This window comes from Furipterus horrens, unplaced genomic scaffold, assembly GCF_987537825.1.
Source record: "Furipterus horrens unplaced genomic scaffold, mFurHor1.1.pri manual_scaffold_4, whole genome shotgun sequence".
Lineage (NCBI taxonomy): Eukaryota > Metazoa > Chordata > Mammalia > Chiroptera > Furipteridae > Furipterus > Furipterus horrens.
Genome location: NW_028327174.1, coordinates 19,336,712 through 19,348,804, shown reverse-complemented (window position 1 = coordinate 19,348,804; position 12,093 = coordinate 19,336,712). Strand labels below are relative to the sequence as shown.

The 12,093-nt window shown below is 38.9% G+C and overlaps 1 non-coding gene across 1 annotated transcript; it reads right to left on the bottom strand.

The window, feature by feature from the left end:
• Nucleotides 1–432: 432 nt before the first annotated feature.
• TRNAN-GUU (transfer RNA asparagine (anticodon GUU)) lies at nt 433–506 on the bottom strand. Its single transcript has one exon. It is a non-coding gene; the product is annotated as a tRNA-Asn (tRNA).
• Between the last annotated feature and the right edge of the window lie 11,587 nt (nt 507–12,093).

Below are 12,093 nucleotides of genomic sequence, written 5' to 3'. Positions count from 1 at the left end.
CCCGTGTTGAATCGACATCTTGCGATGACGCTGGAGTGTCCTCTCCAGTGAAGCTGAAGCTACAGAGCCTGGGCAGGGTGATATGGAGGGTCTGCTGTTGCCCATGCAGCAGACCCCCCCTCTCTTCGCAGCTGAAGGGTCCAAGGGAAAGACGGAGTCAATACAGCTTGGGTTCAGGTGCGCCGCAGGAGTTGCCGGTGTTGACTGCAATGTCAAACCGCCTTAGGGACTCCGGCTCCGGATTTTCTGTCGGGGTTTACTCCCTTAGCCTTTCCCCTGAAGAGGTATGCCACAAGGCAGCGGAGGTTTTTTGGAGTCAGAGTTTTCCTTCTCTGATGTGCCCTGACTGGAAGATCGAACCAGCGACACTTAGCTCGCAGGCCGACGCTCAATCCACTGAGCCAAACCAGCCAGGGTGTAAACGGAAGCCCCCATCCCTGGGTGGGCTCGAACCACCAACCTTTCGGTTAACAGCCGAACGCGCTAACCGATTGCGCCACAGAGACCGGCCCAGACACTAGTAGACAGTCTATAAATGTTGAGTTAGTGGAAGGGAATTAATGAATGAAGTAAATGCATAATGGCCTGGCTTTCAGGGAAAATAAATATCTAGTTTTCAATGGTAAGGGAATAAACAAAGGTAAAAAGACCAGCAGGAAAGGAAAAAAGTATTTTCCATTGAATTCAGAAAAATAATTGCCGGCTGACTATACTATTGTTTGAAATAAACTTTGGGTCAAACAGAAAAGCCATTCAGATAGTGATGGCTCTACTGGGGCTTATAAATTTCTTGGTGGGATAGAGGATGCTTTTGAGGATTTTGTGCTTCTCCCAGGGGAAGTTTATTTATTATGCAAAGTTTATCCCCCGGGGGCAAAAAGGCACAACTAAAGGCCCGTACACGTTTGATATAGGTGTAGAAATATAGCATGACCAAGGCCACTTACTTCAACCTAATGGTAATTTCCTGGAATGTATTTACATGTCATCCATTCTACTTCAGTAAGTTTTTACTAATTGTATGCTTTTTAAATTTTAAATATTTGTGGATATAAAGGCACATACTGTTGTATAGAACCCTAGAACAATGCCTGGCACATAGTAGAGGTCTAAAATATTTGTTGAATGAGTAAGTGGGTGGATGGATGAATAGAAGGATAGAAGGAAGGAAGGAAGGACGGAAGGAAGGAAAAAAAGGAAGGAAGGAAAAAAAGGAAGGAAGGAAAAAAAGGAAGGAAGGAAGGGTGAATGGATGTGACCCAGGAAATACGGTACCATGGGGCTTTAAAAGGAGGGGAAGCAAAGGTGTCACCACCACCTTCACCATCATCACTACCTCTACTATTATCGTCTGCCCTTACCACGGCAGGCATTGTATTACTAAGTACTTTGTATGCACCATCTCCTCCTGTCCTTACAGGAGTTATGACCATGATGCACATAGGATGACTTACCCCATGTTAACGATGTAGACTATTAAGTAACTTCCCCAATGATCACAGTTAGTTAGACGTGGAGCCAGACTTAAATCCCAGCACCGTCTGACTGGAGTGTCTGAGTTCTTTGTTGTAAACTGGCTACCCTAGCCCTTGTAGTGTTGAGAAATTTGGAAATGAAGGGAGAGGAAGACATAGCTAAGCATCAAGCTCAGATTGGAACATCCATGAATACCCTAGGAGCATATTTTTAAAAATGACTTACAGACATAAATGAATGTCCCAAGAAAGCAGAGGATGTGCCCAATGTTATGCATGCCAGTATATTGGTTTCCTCTGCGGAGGAAGGTCCCTTCAAAGTATTACAGATAATATTTCAACACATTTTCACTTTTTCTCCATTTTTAGTAACTTAGAGTTGCTGTTATTCTTGGGTGTTGTTTGGACTGAAAGAAACAGTCTCAAACTGCACCAGACCCTGCAATCACAGCTTCCCCATGTTAAACCATCATCCTTGCAGAAATCTCCCATCTCTTTGAAAATAGTAACGACACTCACTCGAGTGGAAACCTTCTGTGCAAGGCAATGAGGAAATGGTGACAAACTGGGCTAACATAGAAACAAGAAGAAAATTCAAAATCTACCAGGATGAAAGGTGTTTATTTCCAGAAATTGTTCAGCTTTTTTCTAAAGACCTGTTTACACAATTTGCAGCTGCAATGTACGGTATTTGCAAATGCTTTATAGCAGACACCTGCAAATTTTCTATTTGTTTTAATTATAGCAGAGAATGACAGGAGGCACACCGGAGGGGGAGAAGAAGGGACGCAGAGAGAAGGGGGAGGGAAGCGGGAGCCAGGGAACAGGAGCCAGCGCAGCAGCTGAACTGATGGGTAACAAAACCCCAGGGCTTCCTGTATCTTTCTCCATCTCAGTCTCCGGGAGGTTGCTTTAGAAATCGAGCACCTGCAGGCCATTCAGAGGCTTAAATGCTGTAGTCTGGGTTCACTTCATGTGTCGGCAGTTTACACACTGCCCGCCCCAGCTGCCTGTTCTTCCCTGAATTTCAGGGGAAAAATGGTACCTTTCTAGAGAGTACTAGAAACTTGGTTTCTGCCTGTGGACTGCATTGCCCTTTTAGATGAATCTGTCCATCCCAGTTCAAATGACAGAGGACAGGGCTCCCAGAGCTCCTAAAGCACTTCTTGGTGTCTGCTCAGTTGGCTGTAAACGGTGCCCTTTGGCATCTCATTTTGTATTATTCTATTTTTACAACCCAGTCTTATAACTTTGGCGCAAGGGTGTCATAAGTGTGTGAGTTTGCCCCGTGTCCCTTTGGGTTTCATTTGAGACTGGGTACATTACTGTTTGCTTTAATGTATCTTGGCATTTACAGGCTGTCCACAGCACCTGGAAAATTAGGTGAAATATACGTAATATCATCATCATGGGCATTGTCAATCCATAAACAATAAAATATTATTTTTAACTTATTTATTATCCACGTGTGCATAGGATTGGACAAGCCCCAAACTGTGGGTTAGGGGAGAAAACAATGGACCCAGAAGGCCATAGTTTAACCACCTTTTCTCATTTTCTCATAACTGAAATACCTGTGGTATATCCCCAAAGAAGCTCTTATTCACCTGCGCAAACAAACTTGTGCAAAAATGTTCACTGATACATTGATTACAGCAGTAAAAAAAACTCAAAACCTACTAAGTATCCCTAAGGTAGAGAATGGATATATATATATATAATGATGTAGTCATACAGTAGAATATTATATAAAAGCTATAAATCAATGAGTAACAGACTACTACAGAGCAATTATGAATGAATTATCATTTCTTATATATCAGAGACATATATCAATCTGGATGTACTTCAAAAGTAGGTTGAGCAAAAGAAAAAAAAATGAAGTATTTTGCAGAAGAACACATATAGGAAGATGTCATTTATATGGAATTTACAAATTTAAATATAACATTTATTTATGGATATATAAGTATGTGCTAAGACTTTTTTTAAGCACAGGTTAATAGTCAACACCAGAATTAGGTCTGTGGTCATCTTGTGGATGAAGAAGAGGAATGTGTTCTAGGAAAAATGCCCAAGAAGTTTCATTTGTGTTCATAAAATTTTCTTTATAATCTGGGGGTTTGTTATACTTGTCTCTACCTTTTTACATACATGATATGTTTCATAAATTAAAAACAAACACCCGTTTACCATCCCCATTTTGTTAGCTAGAATGCTTTGTATGGCTATTAGCTCTCCTATCAGGAATTAGCCTTTAAATGTGAGTTATAACTCTCCTCTTTGGATACAACTATAACTGAGTAGTTCACATCTGGTTCCATTATTTGGGCTTTTAATGACAACTACAAATAATTTCGAAGCTAATGTCAAACTATACAGGGACCCAATTTTAGAAAAGTCAACCTATGAAATTATTATTTTTTAATATAAAGTTATACAGCCTCAATAAATGTTTAATGAAAGTGAGGAAGATTCTCTGTACAATTCCTATCAGTTGTGGGTTACCAAATTATACTTTAAATAATTTTATTTTCCACAGTGAGATATATACAGAAATTTTTACATGATTGCTACTTACATGTAATAAGGTTCTCTTGGAAAATCCATCTGCTATCATAATATCAATGTTTAAAAAAGATATCAAGATTTTTCTCTTTACTGAAGACATTTCCTATTTTTGCTTCACACTTCAGTAGAGCTTTATGAGTTGCAACTTTGACACTAAAATTTCCATGGCAACGTATTTTTTTTTTTTCATAAAAAGATGCATGATTAAGAAGAAGGCTTTAAAAAATAAAGGCTTTAGTGACAGCAGTTCTCTTTATAATTAAATTCATTAGTTAAAATGCTGGTTAAGAGAAGCAGGAATTTTACTGCAGCAAGGACATTTTCAACTGGAGCATTGGAGAGAGCACAAAAATTGACTGCTATTAAATTGCCTTTGATCCTCTTTGATGTTTAAGATAATATTTATACATTTTTTATGTAATAGCTTGGAACCCAACAGGTCTGAAACCACATTCCGCCCAAGCACACATGACCCTGAACCTTTCCTTTAAATTGCCCACAGTGTGAAAACTCAGTAGATTATTAAGCAATTTGAAGATTTCAAAGTTGCTTCACAACTTTCCTAACTTAATTCTCCCCCACAAGATGCACAAGGATTTCTTGAACTCATTTCTTTCCTTATCATAAAAATAATTTAGGACTAATATAGAGAATTTGCAAAATATTGAGAGGTACAAAGCAGAAAATAAAAGTCAGCCAGAAGTCCACCACTGTGAAACAGTGTGTTAACATTTACATGTACTTCCTATAGCGGATCTGATTATCTTCCCGAATCGGAAAAAAACAAACCAAACAACTGAAAAGTATACGGATTTGAGGCAGCCACCCACATCCCCTAAGGCATCCTACAGATGGGCCTTTTCAGGGCCTATTGGCTGTGAAACTGCCCGCGATGGGTGTGTTCAGACCTTTGAGGTTTGGTTCATCCAATGCAGTTTAAAAAAACCCGGGATATAATGAGATCCAAAGGGATTGTCTCAAGTTCTCCTTTCTACTGATAGGTAATGATCCATGGGAGAGGGAAAAAACAAAATCTTCGTTTTGTCCTTTGGAGGCTGGCTGTTTAATTTATCTTTCATAGACACATTAGTAGCTCCCTGACAAATGTAGCTCATTCATTCATGCATGCATTTGTTCAGTTGATAGATTGCTATTCATTTACTCTGTGCCTTTGCTTCCTGGCAAAAAATGTCCTTTCTCACTTTTTTTTTTTTAGTTAAAAAGTATTTACCAAGTGCCCACTATATACCAGAGACTATGTACATGAGGAATGCCACCTAGGCCATCCCTCCCTTTAAAAAAATAACATCTAATGACACTGGCTCTTCATTCCAGACCCAGCCGAGGCATCTCCCCTACCAGGGACCTGTGTCCCCCTGGCTCCTCCGTGTAACACACATGCCCTTGTCGTACTTACTCTATTTTATACATGCTTATTTGTGTGTATTTATTTTTCCTTTTTTTTTTTTAAACAGAAGTTTCTCATTAAATTTCGGGTTGCATTTCTTTAACTACAATGGAGGTAGAATGTTTTTCACATTTGTTATCAGCCCAATACAGTTTTTTTCCTGTTTCATGCCTCTTCGGGACCTTTGCCCAATTTTTTACTTGTACGTTCATCTGTTGGTTTTGTTGTTATTGTTGTTGATCTCTAAGATCCCTATCAAGGCTATTAACCCTCTTCATATGTTTTGTAAATTTCTTTTCAGTTTTCATTTGTCTCTCAATTTTACTTACAGTTTGATGGTTCTTATTTTTAAAACTGTGGTAGTTGATTCTAGATTAGTGATATTGACTTGCTCAAAAAGGGATATAAGGTAGCTTACAGGCATGCATTCAATACAAAGATAAGATTAATTAAAACCGTATAGGTAAAATGAAGCAAAAAAAAAGCAGACAAAGGCAGGAAAGTAAGATGGATCCAGGAGTCAATTACTTGGAAAAAAGATTCTGCGATGCCCTTTACACTTACTAGGGGTCAGGCACAGATACGGCTGTGTGCTTTTCTGCAGCTTGTGTTGGTAAGTACATACAGTGTATATAACAAGATGAATAGTGTTGTGAGGGGAAAGCAGCCCACAAACTTAGGAGAACCCCTGGTATTCCTGGTGCTAATACCAGAAAACAGTTTTTCCTGTGGGTTCTTATGAGAGCATCCTCTCAATGAACAGCATCTTAAACAGCAGCCTATAGTAAAAGGCAACCCATTTCACAGATCACTTCAAGGATTGTAGACATTCAAGGGATTTGCAGATTGTAGGTTCTTTGTTTATTTTATTTTTGTAAAACACTATCCATTTCTCATGAATTAGTTTAAAACTAATTTGGGAGGCAGGTAGCAAATGAAGGATATTGAGGCAAGGGATATTTTTACTGATCTTAAAAACATTTTGTGTTTGTCTAACGAAAAGTATTTCAATGTTGCTTTTTTTATTCAAGCAATCTCACTGGTTAAAACTATTTTTCAGATATATTTGGAGTGGTGTGGAAAAACACACCACAATTATAACTTTCAAAACTTCAAAGGCTTATGCCTTGAACGGCTTGGAGTAAGTTGGTTAATCAAAGTTGATGCTTTGAATGGCTTGGAGTTAAGTGGGTTTATCAGCATTGACACTGCATTCAGACCGAACGCAACATGCTACTGGCGCTGCAGCCATCCAGGTAACCACGAGCATACAGCTCTGCTTGAGGCGCTGGAAGTCAAATTCTAAAGCAGAGAAAAGGGAACCGATTCTGCAGCAGCTGAGTATCCATGGAAGTAGAATTTTATGTGTACATTTTCTGGATTTCTAATTGAAGGGAAATGATCTATCTGCCAGAAACTAATATTTTTGGCTGATCGGGGATTATAAATTTTATAGGATAATGAATTTATAAGTTTAAAAAAACTGTAAAGATTATTTCAGTTAACTACTACAAGCTTCAGTTTTCTCTAACATGTCTCCATTAAGGAACAACCAGCCCACACTTAAGTAGCATCATGGGGCAGTGGTTAAGAGAGCTAGCGATGACCTTAGGTCATGTTGGTTGGACTTCTGGCTTTACTATTTGCCACCTACCTGAACTTGGGCAAAGTTTCTTAACCTCTCTGCACTTCAATTTTCTCATATCTGAGAAGCGCCAGGAAAACTGTCTAGCACATGCTGGATGCTCAGTACAGTGATCTCTTACTATTGTTACATCTTACATTATTACATACAGCTTTTAGGAAAGTTCAATTCTGACTAGAAAGACCAGAGGGTCTGTGTTTGCTTTTTATTAAGAGGAGTTCATGTCAGGGAACAGAGTAGCTTTTATTGAACTACCACCTAGTAATCACAATGTTCAGCTCTTGACTAAAAAACAATATAAACAACTATAAAATCAGAATTTAAAAAACTGTTTGAATCCCTTGGGAATGACTAAAAATATGCAGAAACTGGAGGGGATATGATTCTTGAAATAAGACAAATAAAGTAGGTGAGATCCACATTTAAACAGCTTTTTCCTGAGGGCTCTCCTCGTCTGGTAAAGTACGGAAGGACAGAGCTCAATCTGGACAAGGCTGACAGACTGGATGAGGATTCACAGGTCAGATGGTGATGTCTGCAGAGAGTAGCTGGAAGCTAAGGAGGGATATTCCAGAGAAAAGAGAGACAGAGTTGGGAGCCCCCACATCCGTGCACAGATTCACCTCAAATTGTTGGCTGACCACCAAACTGCACTTGCCCGCGATGAGGGGAATCCAGTGAAAATTAACAGCTGATGGTTAAGGAGTTGAGCAGAGATTTTAGCAGATGCTTGGTGCTAGAGAGACAAGTCCAGCTAAGTAAAAGGGACTTACTAAATGCTTTGTGTTTTTCACTGAAACCCTAAGAGGGCCGCACTTTAAGAATAAAAATGCCAGAGCTAAGGACTACAACTGAGGTCTAAGGGCAAAACAACTAAGCTCATTCTGTCAAGCTTCCACAAGACCAAGGCAATTTGTCATCAGTTTCACAGTCTACTAGAATCAGGAAAAAACCAGTTACAGATCTACAGAAGTCCCAGATGAAGACTTTAAAATAACCATGATATACATGTAAAAGAACCTACTGGAAAAGATTGATCTAATAAGTGAAGAGATGGCAAATATCAGGAAAGAGACAGAAATACATAGAAAAAAAAACCAAATGGATGTCCTGGAACTGAAATAAAAAATTTATTGGATGAACTTAATAGCAAAGTAAAAAGACAAAGCCATGTATACCATGTGGATACTGAACATAGGAGAGTTGGTGTGACTATATTAATATCAAGGTTTATTTCAAGACATAGATTAGTGCCAGAGTAAAATAGAATATTTTATATAGTATGTGGAGACTTGTTTTTTTTTTTTTTAAAGTCCCAGTGTAAGTCTTTATTTATTGTTTCACTTATTTTTTAATGAAAAGGAAACTGGCCAAAATTCTTTTTTTTTTTTTTTTCTTTTTAGAGAAAGTAGAGAGAGGGGAAAGAAGGAAGAAAGAGAGGGAGAGAAACATTGACTGGTTGCCTCTCATATGCTCCCTGACTGGGGACTGAACCCACAACCTAGGCAGCATGTGAACAAATACAAAATCATTGGGAAACCAATGTTGATGTAGAGAGGCTGAAAAGTACGCAGCAAATGTCATGAGCATGGTATTCATTGGGGCAGCAAGGGCTATGAGAACGTGATTGCTATGGACCGAATGTGTCTCCCCCAAATTTATATATTTAATCTCTAACCCCCAATGTGATGGGATCTTTGGGATGTAATTAGCTATAGGTGAGATCATAGTGGTAGAGTCCTCAGGATAAAATTAGGGCCCTTATAAGAAGAGACCAGAGAGCTAGCTAGCTCTCTCTCTCCAATATAAGGATACAGCTGGAAAGCCGTTGTTTTCAAACTAAAAGGTTTCTCACAGACACTGGATTGCCTGTCTCCTTGATCTTGGACTTCTCATCCTCCAAAACTATGCGAAATAAATATTTGTTGATTAAGTCATCCAGTGTATGGTATTCTGTTACAGTACATGTTTGGGAATTTATAGAAATCATGAGAATGGCTTTGGACCATCATAGGTATGAAATGGGAGATTTGAGCCAAGTTTGGGCATATTAAGTCTAAAAAGGACTGAAGTTACATCTGGATCTTATAACAGTACTGGTTAAAAATCTTGTTTTGGGGTAATAGAAAATCTACTTCTGACTGAGTCATACAAGAAAGGGAATTTATTCACTTCAGAGGTTCATGATCACTTCTGGGCTCCAGTTCACATTTCTCGACAAGGGCCTCAGCAGCCCTCTTCCCTGTAACACTTCGTATTCAGAATGGTTTCCCTCTGAGTAGCAACAATGATTGCAGCAGCTCCAGGATCCAGGAGTCCTATGCACCATGAATCAGCAAACATGTTCTATAAAGAGTCACAAGGTAAATATTTTAAGTGTTGTGTTTCTGTCACAACTAGTCAGCTCTGCTGTTGCAGCAATAAAGGCAGCCACAGACAATATGTAAACAAACGAGCGTGGCTGCATGCCAATAGCACTCTATCGATTTTTATTTTGTACAATTTTTATGTGTCATGAAGTAGTATTCTTTTTGGATTTTTTTTTCCTAATTGTTTAAAAATGTAAGACCATTTCTAGCTCAATGACTGAACAAACACAGGCAGAGGGCCAGATCTGACCTACCAGTAATAATTTGCTGACCCCTGATTTCAAAGACTGTCTGAACAGAGTTTTAAGCAAGATTTTCTTCCTGGCACGTGCTCCCCTTTCTCTTTACAATACACTCACTCAAGAGGACTTTATCAGTAACATTTATGTGCTAAACTCTTCCAAATTTTATTCCCAACCCAGACTGCTTCCCTAACTCCAAACCCCTATTGCCACCTGCATGTTTAACATCTCCACTTAAAAAGTTTAATAGTATTTTAAACATAACATAATCAAAACTTGCTTGGGAATTCCACTTCTTAAAAACAGGTCCAGCTCCAAGCAGCAAGCACCTTGACATTCCTATAGAATTGACCCCAATGCCACAGGATGATGCCTCAGCATTCCTTGTACTCTGCATACTTAAGGTGAAAAGAAAGAATTCTGATTATTTGTTGTTTTTTCTCCAAGGGATGAATAAAACTGAGGGGAAAAAAAATTATGAATGCAACATCAGACAGGAATTTTTTATCTGTTCACGCTTGGAGACTTGGTGAGAATAAATAGTCATGATTGTATATCTTGCTTCCAAAGAAGACTCTAGATGTGAGTGGATCTTGACCCACCTGGTCATTTATAATGTATCCAGATACTCCAGATATTGCTTTGAGTTTTGCTCTTGCTCATATAGCTTCTTGCAGCCTCGAGGTGGTTTTAGATTCCACAGGAGCAGTTTTACTACTTCTTTCCTGTTATTTACAGATCTGTATATCTCTACAGCTTGTCCTAAGTTTGTCCAGCTGGTCTATTTCTTTATCAAGTTGCTTTGGCTTCTCGTTGTCTCCTGAGTTTTGAAAGTATACATTTTCAAATTAAAAATGAACATACACATACACTTAGTTCTTTAGTCAATATCCATTTTTTGATCATTGCTATATGCTGGACACAATTCCAGGCTCTGAAAACATGAAAATCCATAAGCTGTGGCCCAGCCCATAGGGTATTAAGGACAACAGAAGTGTAAACTTACAATTCATGATACAACCATGTGGGTGTTAGAACAAAATGTAAACAAAACGTTTAGGAAGAGCATGGGGTTCACAGAGGAGATGATGCAGTTACTATATTAGGAAAAGAAAGAACAGAAGAGGGAAGGAAGGCAAAAATGAAACTCTCTAGCCCAAGTCATTGTTAGCTGGGGCACAGGAATGATTACTTCCGGAAAGAGGAAGAATTGAGAAGATGTATTGGGTAGATGAAATGCCTAATGAGACCATAAATGAGGAGAATTGCTTCTTATAGCATACGAGAAGATAATTTTTATCAGATAATGAAATTGTTTTCAGTCTTCGGAATGAAAATGAATCCCTTGCTAATGCAAATCATGCTAATAAAGGGAGTGAGAGGGAATGTCAGAATTACACTTGGCTAGCAGTAGGCAGAAACCAACCTAAACAGTCCAGGAAAAAAATTAGAGATAATGAAGTAATCAAAATAATTGCTTAATAGAGAATGCGAAAGATCTGAAATGTTAAATTATAAATGTACGGTTTCAGAAAAATGAGGTGACCTTAAGGAACAGATTAGAAATCCAAACTCACGTCAGGTGGAAGCGAAGCTTTTCATTAGCAAAGCTGAGGATTAATTAAATCGGAGGAAGCTCTTTGAAATCCACAAGTAAAAGTTACATTAGACTACAATACAACTGATATATTGGTATCATAATGAATGATTAGCATGGACTTCTTAATAAATGTATTCTGGCATAGTTCACGTGATGGATGTGAACTGAAGAAAAGAAAAATGGGTTAGTTAAAACCAAAATTGACTTTAGCAACATCTGCTTTCAAAATTGAGGGTGGTGGTGCATGGTTTATCTAGTGGGGGAATAAATTGTTCTTTTCTCCTTTTGAAATCATCTTGAGACCCATTCCAAGCAGGATGGAGGGCACGGTGCCCCCTCACCAACCTCTTGAGGGAACCAGGGAAGGGGAATAGCTTATGAATTATTTTTCAGTTACCTCTGAATCAGCTCTCTTGCTTCAGCTATGTAATTTCAGAGGCTGGTAGCAGAGTTCAGGGCTGCTCAAGGTGGAAGCTTTGGAGAAAGTGGTCCACTGTTTCCAGAGTGAGTTAAGTGTAAGTAAAAAGAAGCTCTGAGCAGGTAGGAAGAAATGGTCTAAGCTGTTTTACAAGGAAAGGTAATTTGCAGGGAGAGAGATTAATGGAAAGAGAAAATGGGACAAGGACGATCCTTGAGGGGGAAAGAGTGAGAAGCAACAGAGAGGTAGAAAGCCCATTCTTCTCTTCCACACACAGGTGTGTTCCGTGAGACAGACAACAACGGGGAAATCAAGGAAAAACTGGTCCACGTCTAAGGTGCATGAAGGAAGATGATGCCTAAACT